The following is a 13843-nucleotide window of genomic DNA, read 5'->3' on the forward strand; positions in this document are numbered from 1 at the left end:
GAGTTGCAAACTTGGTTATTAATATAGACTTATGTTTTGGATAGTATTACTGCTGTATAATGCATTTGAACACTTTTATATACGTTTGGAAAGGATTCTGAGTTAAAGTCCTGGGCAAGTAGGTGGGAAGGGAAGGAAGGGGGGATTTGTTCACTGGTATGGTAATCTTTGTTTTGAATTTTATAATAAAAGAAAAAAAAGAAATACAAGTGGAAATAAAGAAGTAAGAAAACAGGCAAATAAATGGGGCGGGGCATGGGCAGGGCACAGCTAGGGTCCCAGTGTACTTGTGTGCCTAGGGGCCATCAAAGAATTAATCCTGCCCTGCCACTACCCTCTGTTGCCTTCCAGTCAACCAGTTCTTGACGCAGCCGATCACGGAACCCATCCGGAGGGCAAACTATCAAAGGCTTTGCTAAAATCTAAATACACCACATCTAGCACACATCCTCTATTCAATTCTCTGGTCAGATTTGTCTGACAAGACCTCCCTCTAGTGAATCCATGTTGTCTCTGGTCCTGTAATCCACAGGATTACAGAAACTTCACTATTCTCTGTTTTAAAAGCGTTTCCATTAATTTGCTTACCACATAAGTCAGACTTACTGGCCTATAATTCCCTACTACTTGAGCCACATCCACCTTTTCTCCAGTACTCCAGTACCACTGCCGACTCTAAAGACTCATTAAAAAAGTCAGTCAGCGGAGCCACCTAAACTTCCCTAAGTTCCTTCAGCACCCTCAGATGTATACCATCCGGCCCCATCGCTTTGTCTCACTTTATTTTAGCTAGCTTTTTAGATATATTCTGAATATCTACTATTAAGTTACAAGTTACATGGCTTCAAAGAAGGTTTGGATAGGTTCCTAGAGAACAAGGGAATTGAGGGGTACAGATAAGAATTAAGGATAGGGATAGGAATAGAGATAGATTATAAAAATAGTCAAGGACCACTGCTCAGGCAATGGGCCTGATGGGCCGCCGCGGGAGCGGACCGCTGGGTGCGATGGACCTCAGGTCCATGGTCTGACTCAGCGGAGGCAACTTCTTATGTTCTTAAATATCTGTCCACTTCTGTCTGTGAAAAAGGCCTGTAAATCACACCAATGTAAATTTCTTGTACAATCCCTCTGGAGGCTGAACTCTCGGATAGTGCATCTATTCCAGCCTTGGCTGCAGAACTTAGAAATAAAACCAACTCTCTCTGCGATGTCACCTGTGCGGACACTCCCCTTGAAGTTCAGTTTGTTTCTGCGGCCTTGCTGAGAACTTCTAGTTTCTTCTGCTTGTGATTTTATTTCTCAATTCCTAGTCTTTTATTTTCTTCGGTGCCGTGGGTATTGCCCAAGTGCTGCGGATTCACTCTGAGAGTGTTCCTTCGGCGGGAGATCGCAGACTTTTCCTTAATGATTGTCTGCTTCTGGAGGGTGCTCTGTAAGCTTAAACTACAGTAAGCCCTCTGGACAGCCTGCAGATTGAATCGGGTCACTGAACATAGTTTCAGACCATGCGGTTCCGGCAGAATGTATCATTCTGAGTTCTGAGCCTCCGCTGTCTGCCTCCTTGTTGGACAAGGTGGTTTTGGCGGAAGTGCTGTTAGAGGTCTGGGAGTCCATGGAGTGTTCCCTTATCCTTGGACATGCAAAGTTGTATCCCATGGCATCAGATTTCAACAAGAGACTGGTCCCGCTGACGTTGGATTCAGCTGTGGCTCAGGTCCCCAAGCGTACCTCTTTATCCTCAGTTGGAGGGATTGTCCTGTAGGATGTTCAGGACTGAAGAGTGCATTTTGATCTCCAGTTTCTTTCTTTTTCTGCTACGGCGGGAGTGTGAGCTGCGGTGGCCACTTCCTTGTGGCCTGGGCATATCTGAATTTTTTGACAGACGCACTCTATAGCTCTTGAACTAAGCTGGGAGCTTCTTTAGGCTCCGCTCGGTGAATGACTTGGATTCACCAGTGGTTGGGTGCTACTTCAGCTAAAGGCTACACTGAGCAGGTTCCCTTTTAAAGGTTTACATAGAAACATAGAGTATGATGGCAGAAAAGGGCCAACGGCCCAACAAGTCTGCCCACTCAAGAACGCTCCCTCCTTCGAGGATCCAACTTTTAAGCATTCCTCTGAAGCGACCCCACCTGTCTGTCCCATCATTCCTTGAAGTCGAGCGTGGTACTAGCCTCGACTACCTGACGTGGAAGACCATTCAAGTTTTAATAATAATTTGATTAATCGCTTAATCTAAATTCTAAGCGATGTACATGTTAATAAAATTACAATGTAAGGGGGATAATACAATAAATAAGACCTTTTCGATGAAGAAATACTTTCTGGTGTCTCTGTGAAATCTTCCACCCCTGAGTTTTAGCGGATGCCCTCTTATCGCCGTGGGACCCATAAGACGAAAGACTTCTTCCTCCACATCAATGCGGCCCGTGATGTATTTGAATGTTTCTATCTTATCCCCCCTTTCTCTGCGCTCTTTGAGAGAATATAAGCGCAGCCTGCTCAAACGTTCTTCATATGGAATATTTTTTAGTCCTGAGACCAACCTAGTGGCCATTTGCTGAATCAACTCCATTCTCTTCACATCCTTTTGATAATGCGGTCTCCAAAACTGAACACAGTACTCCAGGTGAGGTCTCACCATCGATCTGTACAACGGCAGTATAACTTCAGGCTTTCGACTGATAAAGCTCCTTCTGATGCAGCCCAGCATCTGTCTAGCTTTTGCTGTAGCTTTCTCCACCTGATTCACAGCTTTCATATCTTCCCGGGTGATTACTCCCAAGTCCCGTTCTGCTACAGTTCTGGTAGGTTTTCACCATTCAGGGTGTATGTTCTGCAAGGATTTCTGCTACCGAGGTGCATTACCTTATATTTTTTGGCATTAAAATTCAATTTCCAAGTACTGGACCATTGTTCTAGTAAAAGTAGGTCCTGCTCAATAGTGTCGGGCATGGTTGCGCTATCAGGTTCTGCTGCGCTGCCCACAACGTTGCATAGTTTAGCGTCATCAGCGAATAATGTAATTTTACCTTGAAGTCCCTGCGGTACTCCACTGGTCACTTCCGACATTTTTGAGGGAATGCCGTTTACCATTACCCTTTGAAGTCTAAGCCAGTCTTTTACCCATGCCGTCAGTGTTTCTCCTAGGCCCATCCCGTTCATCTTGTTCAATAACCTACGGTGTGGGACACTATCAGAAGCCTTACTGAAGTCTAAATACACGATGTCCAGGGACTCTCCCTTATCCAGTTTCTTTGTTACCCAGTCGAAGAAGTTTATCAGATTGGATTGACAAGACCTTCCTTTTGTAAAGCCATGCTGGTGGGGATCCCTTAGTCCTTCGTCATCCAGAATCGTGTCTAATCTGTTTTTGATCAACGTTTCCATAAGTTTACATACTATTGATGTGAGACTCACAGGCATGTAATTTTCGGCCTCTGACCTGCATCCCTTTTTGTGAAGCGGAATAACGTTGGCAGTTTTCCAGTCATGGGGAACTTTTCCCTTGTTTAGGGAAAGATTAAAAAGCTCAGCCAGCGGTTCTGCCAGAACATCTCTCAATTCCCAAAGTACTCTAGGGTGTAGGTTATCCGGGCCCATGGCTTTGTTCACCTTTAGCTTTGATAGTTCGTGGTAGACATTGTCCGCGGTAAATGCAAAGTCCCAGAATGGGTCCTCCGAGCACCCTTTTGTCTGTGGCTGAGGTCCAGATCCTGGCGTTTCACAGGTGAAGACTGAGCAGAAGTAGTTATTGAGTAGTTCTGCTTTGTCTGCGTCCGAGTCAATGAAGTTGCCGTCTGGTCTCTTTAGGCGCACAATACTGCTTGCGTTCTTCTTCCTGTCGCTAACGTACTTAAAAAGGATTTATCCCCCTTTTTGACTTGTCTTGCTAAATTTTCTTCCATCCGGAGTTTGGCCTCCCTGACTGCCGTTTTAACATTTCTAGATTTTGCCAGATAGGTTTCTTTAGCTTCCGGCTGTTGCGATTGTTTGTAGGTTACGAATGCTTTTTTCTTTTGCTTTACTAGTTCTGAGATCTCCGCTGAGAACCACTTCGGTCTATTTTTTCTGTGTCGCTTGCTTACAGTTTTTATGTATATGTTGGTTGTTTCTTGCAGGGTTGATTTCAGAGCCGACCATAGTACTTCCACACTATCCGTCGTGCTCTGGTTTTGCAGTGCTTTGTAGACATAGTCCCCAATGCACTGAAAGTCAGTCCCTTTAAAATTTAGGACCTTAGTTGATGTATTTGACCTAGTGATTCCTTTCTTCAGGTGGAACCACACCATGTTGTGGTCGCTGGAGGCCAAAGCTTCTCCTACTGACACCTCTGTGATACTGTCCCCGTTGGTGAGCAGCAGGTCCAGGATCGCCTGATCCCTGGTGGGTTCTAGTACCATCTGTTTGAGGTGTGCTCCTCGTATGGAGGCTAGTAGCTTCTTGCTGTCACTGGTTGTAGCTGAAAGTTTGTTCCAGTCCACATCGGGCATATTGAAGTTTCCCAGTAGCACTGTGTCTCGTCGTAATGTAATGGTCTCAATGTCTTCAATTAGTTCTTGGTCCACATTGTCCTTTTGTCTTGATGGTCTTAGCATTGTTCGTGCGATTTCTTACCCAAGTCTCCAGGGTGGAGTCTCTGTCTCCTTCTTTGTTGACGTGAGTACTTACCCAAGTCTCCCGGGTGGAGTCTCTTTCTCCTTCGTGGTTGACGCGAGTACTTACCACAGATTCCAAGGTTGAATCTCTGCCTCTTGCACTGTCTCCCTCTATACTACCGCGAGATGTTTTGCCCTCCTTAATCTTGCCTTTGTATCCCTTGATATTGCCTCTGTCCCCTTTAGTATTTGCGCAATTACTTACCTGAGGCTCCAAGATGGAGTTACTTACCCAACTAGAACATAGAAACATAGAAAGGTGACGGCAGAAAAGGGCTACAGCCCATCAAGTCTGCCCACTCTACTGACCCACCCCATTAAGTCTGAGTGCTGCTCGACCCACGTAGGGATCCCACGTGGATGTCCCATTTATTCTTAAAGTCGAGCACGCTTGTGGCCTTGATTACCTGCGTCGGAAGTTTGTTCCAGTGATCCACCACTCTTTCTGTGAAGAAATACTTCCTGATGTCACCTCTAAATTTCCCTCCCCTGAGTTTGAGCGGGTGTCCCCTTGTGACCGAGGGTCCCTTGGGAAGGAATATATCGTTTTCTACCTCGACACGACCTGTGACGTACTTAAAAGTCTCAATCATGTCACCCCTTTCCCTGCGCTCTTCTAGAGAGTACAGCTGCAATTTGCCCAGTCTTTCCTCGTATGAGAGACCTTTGAGTCCAGAGACCTTCCTAGTGGCCATTCGCTGGACCGACTCAGCTCGAAGCACATCTTTACGGTAATGTGGCCTCCAGAATTGCACACAGTACTCTAGATGAGGTCTCACCATGGTTCTATACAGTGGCATTATGACTTCAGGTTTGCGGCTGACGAAGCTTCTATTGATACATCCCATCATTTGCCTCGCCTTGGATGAGGCCTTTTCCACCTGTTTGGCAGCCTTCATGTCTGCACTGATGATCACTCCCAAGTCCCGTTCCTCTGAAGTCTTAGCTAGTGTTTCTCCATTCAAGTTGTATGTTCTGCATGGATTTCTGCTGCTGAGATGCATGACCTTACACTTTTTAGCGTTGAAGCCCAGCTGCCATGTCGTGGACCATTTTTCCAACTTGATCAGATCCTGCGTCATACCATCCGTGGGATTGCTTCCACCCACTATATTACACAGTTTGGCGTCGTCGGCGAACAGCGCTACTTTACCCTGAAGCCCTCGGGTCAAGTCCCTTATGAATATGTTAAAAAGGGATGGTCCCAGGACTGAGCCCTGCGGCACACCGCTAGTCACCTCCGATGTCTCAGAGAGGGTGCCATTGACCACCACTTTCTGAAGTCTTCCACTCAGCCAATCGTTGACCCACGCCGTTAGTTTCTCACCTAACCCCATCGATTTCATCTTGTTTAATAGTCTACGGCAGGGGTGCCCAACGCGTCGATCGCGATCGACCAGTAGCTCAGGAAGGCAACGCGAGTCGATCGCGGAGCCTATCCCGGGCTTTGTGATAGACTCGTGTTGCCGTCCTGATCTACGGGCCGATCAGCCTTCCTCTCCAGTTTTCTTTCTCCCTAGGGCCTTTTAGCTGGGCGATCCGCCCAGCTGTCATCTGCCGCTGCTGAAAAAAAAACCGGGTCCTGCCTTCGCGGAAACAGAAAGTAGGCAGGACCCGGCAGGAAGAACAAATGCTTGTCTCCCGCATTAGCCCGTAGCGAACGCTTGCTTCAGGGCTCTCAACATGTGCGTGCCGGCTTCTCTTCTCTTCCCTCCGAAACCGGAAGTTATGTCCGGGGGGGGGGAGGGGAGAAGGGAAGCCGGCGCGCACATGTTGAGAGCCCTGAAGCAAGCGTTCGCTACGGGCTAATGCGGGAGACAAGCATTTGTTCTTCTTCCTGCCGGGTCCTGCCTACTTTCTGTTTCCGCGAAGGCAGGACCCGGCAGCATTTCCCCTAATAGGTCGATCGCGATCTTGGGCTGATCAGCCTTCCTCTTCCCGATGGCAGAATTGACGTCAGGGAGAGGAATGCTGGTTGGCCGAAGCAGGGAGAGCTTGGGGCCTGTTATTGGTGGCGTTTGGGTCCTGGTCCCCGATGGCAATGGCAGTAGCAGTGGCTTGGGGGAGGGCAGGGAGAAAGAAAGAAAAAGGGCAGGCAGGGAGACAGAAGGAAAGAAGAGAAACAGAAAAAAATGAAAGGGAGGCAGAGAGAAAGAAAGGGCAGGGAAGAGGAAGGAAAAGTTGGAAGAAATGAGGTCTGGAGGAGAAGAAGCATACAGGCTAAAAGAAGGGAAGAAAGATTGTATGCACAGTCAGAAGAAGAAAGTGCAACCAGAGACTCATGAAATCACCAGACAAGGTAGGGAAAATGATTTTATTTTAAATTTTGTGATCAAAATGTGTCTGAATTTATATCTGCTGTCTATATTTTACACTAAGGTCCCCTTTTACTAAACCGCAATAGAGGTTTTTAGCGCAGGGAGCCTATGAGTGTCGAGAGCAGCGCTGGGCATTCAGCGCAGCTCCCTGCACTAAAAACTGCTAATGTGGTTTAGTAAAAAGGGAGGGAATATATTTGTCTATTTTTGTATGGTTGTTACTGAAGTGATAGTGCATAGAGTCATCTGCTTTGACCTCTTTGAAAACCCTGGAATAGGAATGATGATTAACATTTTCTATGCGTACAGTGTGCGTTGTGTTTTTTTTAAATTTTATTGTTGGTAGATCATTGTGACTTGGTCATTTAAAAAGTAGCTCGCAAGCCCAAAAAGTGTGGGCACCCCTGGTCTACGGTGTGGGACACTGTCAAAAGCTTTACTAAAATCCAAGTATACTATGTCCAGAGACTCTCCCGAGTCCAGCTTTCCTGTCACCCAATCAAAGAAGCTGATGAGATTGGACTGGCATGACCTGCCCTTAGTGAATCCATGTTGACAGGGATCCCTCAGATTCCCATCATCCAATATTGCGTCTAATTTCTCTTTAAGTAGAGTTTCCATGAGTTTACACACTATTGATGTGAGACTTACTGGTCTGTAATTTGCGGCCTCCGCTCTGCAACCCTTTTTGTGCAGAGGAACCACGTTGGCAGTTTTCCAGTCCAGGGGGACTCTCCCCATGCTTAGGGAGAGATTGAAGAGTATTGCTAATGGTTCCGCCAAAATATCGCATAGCTCTCTGAGCACTCTTGGGTGCAGATTGTCCGGTCCCATGGCTTTGTTCACCTTGAGTCTTGACAGTTCTTTGTAAACATCAGCTGGTGTGAACTCAAACTTCTGAAATGGGTCTTCCATGCCTTGCTTTGCTGCTAGCCGAGGCCCGTGCCCTGGTGCTTCGCAGGTAAAGACTGAACAGAAGTAATCATTCAGTAGTTTGGCTTTATCGGAGTCTGTTTCTACATAATTCCCGTCTGGTGTTCCAAGGCGTACTATCCCGTTTGCGTTCTTTTTCCTGTCGCTAATGTATCTGAAGAAGGATTTGTCCCCTTTCTTGATGTTCTTTGCTAGAGTTTCTTCCATACGAGTCCCCTCCCCCGGCTCACCTAGTTTAAAGCCTTCCCTCTTCTGGTTAAGTGTAGCCCATCTGGTCTCTGCAGTCCCAGAAGTGTCTCTCCGTGATTCAGGAAGCCAAAGTTAATCTCTTTGCACCATCCCCGTAGCCATTCGTTTGTCTTCTGGATTCTTTCTTCTCTAGCTCTTCCCTTATTTCTCACTGGTAGGATGGAGGAGAAAACCACCTGCGCTTCCATCTGCTTCAGCTTCGCACCTAAGGCTCTAAAGTCTTCCGGTATCTTCTCCGATGAGTTCCTGGTTGTGTCATTCATTCCAACGTGGATGAGGAGCATTGGGTGGTGGTCTTGGGGCTTGATTATTTTTCCTACACATGTACCCACATCCCGGATCCTGGCTCCTGGTAGACAGCAAACCTCTCTTGATTGTAGATCTGGTCTGCATACCGGTCCCTCGGTTCCCTACAGCAGAGAGTCCCCAATAACAACCACTCTGCGCTTCTTGGGGGGGAGGGGGGTGTGCTGATTTATGCTGAACAAGAGGGCATTCGGAAAAGTTGAAAGGGGACAGATTCAAAACAAATGCTAGGAAGTTCTTCTTTACCCAACGAGTGGTGGACACCTGGAATGCGCTTCCAGAGGAAGTAATAGGGCAGAGTACGTTACTAGGGTTTAAGAAAGGATTGGACAATTTCCTGCTGGAAAAGGGGATAGAAGGGTATAGATAGAGAATTACTGCACAGGTCCTGGATCTGTTGGGCCGCGGCGTGAGCGGGCTGCTGGGTATGATGGACCTCAGGTCTGACCCAGCGGAGACATTGCTTATGTTCTTATGCTTCTTGAGTTGGGGTCATCTGCTGGGTTTCAAAAATACACTCCTGAATATCCTCCTGAGTTCCGCTGTGGGGTCCTTCTTGTAGGAGTTGAAATCTGTTGCTCAGGGTGATCTGTGGTATCGGTGTTGGGTTGTTGTGCCTGCATGAAGATAACAAAAAGGAGGACCACCTTCTGTGCTTGCTTGCAGTGGTGACTAGTTGCCAGGTGTCATCGTCTCAAGTCTCTTCTTGCACCCCAGTCATTGCTTCCAATACTGCAAGTTTGGGCGATTCAGGTGCCTCAAAGATGGACCCGTCTTCGTACACTTGCTCGGAGTTTTGGGACAGTTCTTGGAGGACTTCATCGATGAATGCCTCACCCTCCCGATACTTCTTAGCCGTCGTACTTCTTCCTTCAGACTTGTCAGTTCTTGTAGGATGTCTCCGATGGGCTGATGCTGGGTGTCCTCATCAGTTTGCATGGAGACCGAAGTCTTCAGCTGGATCTCTTCGGCAGCAAGAGCGGTGATCTTGATTGCAGTCTTGGTGCTTCTAGTCTTCCCTGCCATTCCTGAACTCGTCTTTGTTGGTTTGGCTGTGTGTGTGTTTCTGCTGGGTGCTGTCTGTTGCTGGCTATGTGTCTCTGTTGGCTGTTGTTATCTTGCTGGTTGGCCAGGGTTTGGATGACCTTATGGCCAGTGTTCAGGTCCATAAGCCTGAGGTGCTCCCTGGCTCTAATCCTCTGGTGTGGGCCGACCGGATTTTCATTCCTTCCGGCGCACTTCTCAGTTCGCCGGACCCCCAGCGGCAGGACAGCATTTCGGAGCTTCCTCCAGTCCTCGCTTTGGAGGTGTAGTTTGCCAACAGTTTTCCTACTCCCGGCCTTCTGGCACCCATATTTGTTTTCAGTTTTTCACACCATTGAGTGAATACTGACCTGGACTCCTGAAGAAGGTTCTTGCTGAAATACGCACCATATTGGGTCCGCATTACATCATATGTCAGTCGTTCATGAAGAAGAGACTTTTTTATTTCTTTTATTTTGTTAATTGACTTGTCTTAATAAATGCCTTGTCAAGCTCATTGCATTCCACAGTCCTTTCTTCTTTTGTGTCTGGACTTCCATTTTTTGACTGTGGAATACCAGGGCCCTTCTTTTGTTTGGTCTTGTTGTATTAAACCCTAATAGAGACTAAAGGCTACACTATTACCTAACTGATTTTGCTGAGCAAAAAAGAGAATTACAATGATATAACCTGCTGAAACCCGTTTACCTTTCCCAGACAGTAGTTCACAGGTTGCTGTGAAAAACTATCTTTAATGCTGAGCCTCTACAACCTCTCTCTTAGAACTAGGCTTACTGAAGGTTAGGCACTAGGCCAGAATTCCTCCCCTCAAGGATCACCTGTGGAGTCTGATCACTTAAAGTTCTCAGAGTTCAGGCTAAGAATGTTATAATGCCTCTTTATTGCTCCATGGTGCAACCTCATTTTGAGTATTGCATTTGGTTCTAGTCTACTTATCAAAAAAAATATATATATAGCGGAACTAGAAAAGGTTTCAAAGAAGAGTGTCCAAGAAGTGAAGGGTCTTCAGCTTGGAAAAGAGGCGACTGAGGGGAGATGTGATTGAAGTGTACAAAATCCTGAGTAGTATAGCATGGGTAATGTTTACTCCATCAAAAATACAAAGACTAGGGTACCCCTGAAGTTACAGGGGGATACTTTTAAACCCAATAAGAGGAAATATTTTTTCACTCAGAATAGCTAAGCTCTGGAATGCATTACCAGAGGATGTGGTGAGAGAGGTTAATGTAGCTAGTTTTGAAAAAGGTTGGACAAGTTCCTGGAGGAAAAGCCCATATGTTGTTGAGACAGGAATGGGGGAAGCTACTGCTTGCCCTGGAGTGGTAACATGGAATGTTGCTACTCTTTGGATTTTTGCCAGGTATTTGTGACCTGGATTGGTCACCATAAAGACCGGATACTGGGCTAGATGGACCATTGGTCTGACCCATTAAGGCTATTCTTATGTTAGTCTCTCTTTCTAAAATTACGATCTGACTAAAGTGATAAAGAGAGCATTGTTGAGATCTAAATGTAATCCCCGAGACTGACAACGGGAATACAGGTCATCTGAAGTGGATGGAAATGTTATTGGGGTTGGGATTTGATATACCACTTAGACAAGGGGAAAGGGATTGGAACTGGCATTGTATACTGCCTTTTTGTAGTTTTACATTAGAGAATGATATGGGGACAAATTTGTCCACGTCCCCTCAGGAACTCAGTTTCCCTGTCCTTTCGTTTCCCTGCGAGTTTTGTCGCTGTCCCTGTCCCATTCCTGTAAGCCAGGGGTGTCAAAGTCCCTCCTTGAGGTCCGCAATCCAGTCAGGTTTTCAGGATTTCCCCATGAATATGCTAAGATCTATTAGTATACATTGAAAGCAGTGTATGCAAATAGATCTCATGCATATTCATTGGGGAAATCCTGAAAACCCGACTGGATTGCAGCCCTCCAAGTCTCTCAACACCCCTGCTGTAAGCTCTGCCTTAACTGTACAAGTCTTGAACACTTATGATTTAAAGTGTGTGAGGCTTGTTGCAGATGAGGACAGAGCTGGCAGGGATAGGAAAAGAACTTACCAGAATGGGAAAATGAGTTCCAGCGGAGACAGGGAAAAATTTGTCACAGTGTCATTCTCTAGTTTAGATGTGGGTACTTCAAGCATGTTCCATATCTGTATATGCTGGGAGGAGAAAAGCTGATATGCACGGACGGGGAGAGGGACCTTGGGGTGATAGTGTCCGAAGATCTAAAGGCGAAAAAACAGTGTGACAAGGCAGTGGCTGCTGCCAGAAGGATTCTGGGCTGTATAAAGAGAGGCGTAGTCAGTAGAAGGAAGAAGGTGTTGATGCCCCTGTACAGGTCATTGGTGAGGCCCCACTTGGAGTATTGTGTTCAGTTTTGGAGACCGTATCTGGCGAAAGACGTAAGAAGACTTGAGGCGGTCCAGAGGAGGGCGACGAAAATGATAGGAGGCTTGCGCCAGAAGACGTATGAGGAGAGACTGGAAGCCCTGAATATGTATATCCTAGAGGAAAGGAGAGACAGGGGAGATATGATTCAGACGTTCAAATACTTAAAGGGTATTAACGTAGAACAAAATCTTTTCCAGAGAAAGGAAAATGGTAAAACCAGAGGACATAATTTGAGGTTGAGGGGTGGTAGATTCAGGGGCAATGTTAGGAAATTCTACTTTACGGAGAGGGTGGTGGATGCCTGGAATGCGCTCCCGAGAGAGGTGGTGGAGAGTAAAACTGTGACTGAGTTCAAAGAAGCGTGGGATGAACACAGAAGATTTAGAATCAGAAAATAATATTAAAGATTGAACTAGGCCAGTTACTGGGCAGACTTGTACGGTCTGTGTCTGTATATGGCCGTTTGGAGGAGGATGGGCAGGGGAGGGCTTCAATGGCTGGGAGGGTGTAGATGGGCTGGAGTAAGTCTTAACAGAGATTTCGGCAGTTGGAACCCAAGCACAGTACCGGGTAAAGCTTTGGATTCTCGCCCAGAAATAGCTAAGAAGAAAAAAATAAAAATAAAAAAATAATTTAAATTGAATCAGATTGGGCAGACTGGATGGACCATTCGGGTCTTTATCTGCCGTCATCTACTATGTTACTATGTTACTGTCCTGGTGGGCTCACAATCTATCTAATGTCAGTAGATGATTAAGAGCTAGATTCACTAACCTTTTTTCAGGGGTGATCTGTGGCCAATTCCACCAGGCCCGATTGATTCATATTGTGAACAAATTCAAATTAGGGCGATCAAAGGAATGCCCCCATCCGATCGCAAGTTTGCGACCCTGACGCATGCGCAGATCATCTGCTTTCCCTGCAGATGGTCTGCGCATGCGTTTTGGGTCTGGGTTTTTAAAATTTTTATTGCTGGTTTGTTTGTTTTTTGTTGCACCGACTCTCCTGCTCTCCCCTTCCAGCTGCTCTTGCCACCTAGACTCTCCTGCTCTATGTCTCCCCACATTTTTCCCTACAGACTCAGCAGGCTTGCTGTTTGAACGGACCCCGACTCTCCTGCTCTCCCCACTCCAGCGGCAGCAGCCTCTTCCCTTTCACCAACTGTCAGCTGGTCATGCCCTGCTCTCTGCCACCTTCCCTGTAGTGCGAGCCCATAGGTTTAAAGCAGGGCTGCACTGCGGTTTGCAGCCCCGCTTTAAACCCGTGGGCTCGCACTGCAGTGAATGCGGCAGAGAGGACATGGGGGAGAAAGCAGGGCTGGAAGATCGGGATTGTTGCTTGCAGGAAGAAAAACCTGAATATCAGGGCAGAGTTCAGGGTGACAATGGAGCAGGAGAGTCGGAATGCCGTTTGCGACTGGTCCCCAGCAATCACTTTTTGGGTTGATCGGCCAGCCCAGTCGGATCGGGAACTTTTTTTTAGTGAATCGCGTCCCTGCCTACTTTGCGTGCAGTTCCCCTCATTTGCATGCACAGATTGGAATCGGATCGCTACACAGGTTAGTGAATAGTGGTGCAGGAGGGAAATCGGGTCGCAAAGGTCTCGCAAACCTATTGGTTCACGATCGGTTTGCTTAGTGAATAGGGAGCAACGTGGGGTTTGGAGTTGGGGAGGTTAGGTAGGAAAGAAAACTGAACTAAGCCATGCTGTGACTTCTAGAGGCTATCTGTTAATGCTGTAGACTGTGACAGTTACTTTTTTACCTCTAGAACAGGGGTGTCCAATGTCGGTCCTCGAGGGCCGCAGTCCAGTCGGGTTTTCTGGATTTCCCCAATGAATATGCATGAGATCTATTTGCATGCACTGCTTTCAATGCATATTCATTGAGGAAATCCTGAAAACCCGACTGGATTGCGGCCCTCAAGGACCGACATTGGA

At 46.8% G+C, this 13843-nt stretch overlaps 1 protein-coding gene across 2 annotated transcripts in view; it reads left to right on the forward strand.

Moving 5' to 3' along the window:
• FBXL6 (F-box and leucine rich repeat protein 6) overlaps positions 1 to 13843 on the forward strand; it is a 112397-nt gene that overhangs the window by 71589 nt on the left and 26965 nt on the right. The gene's annotated exons all lie outside the window — the stretch shown is intronic.

This window comes from Geotrypetes seraphini, chromosome 2 (genome assembly GCF_902459505.1).
Source record: "Geotrypetes seraphini chromosome 2, aGeoSer1.1, whole genome shotgun sequence".
NCBI lineage: Eukaryota > Metazoa > Chordata > Amphibia > Gymnophiona > Dermophiidae > Geotrypetes > Geotrypetes seraphini.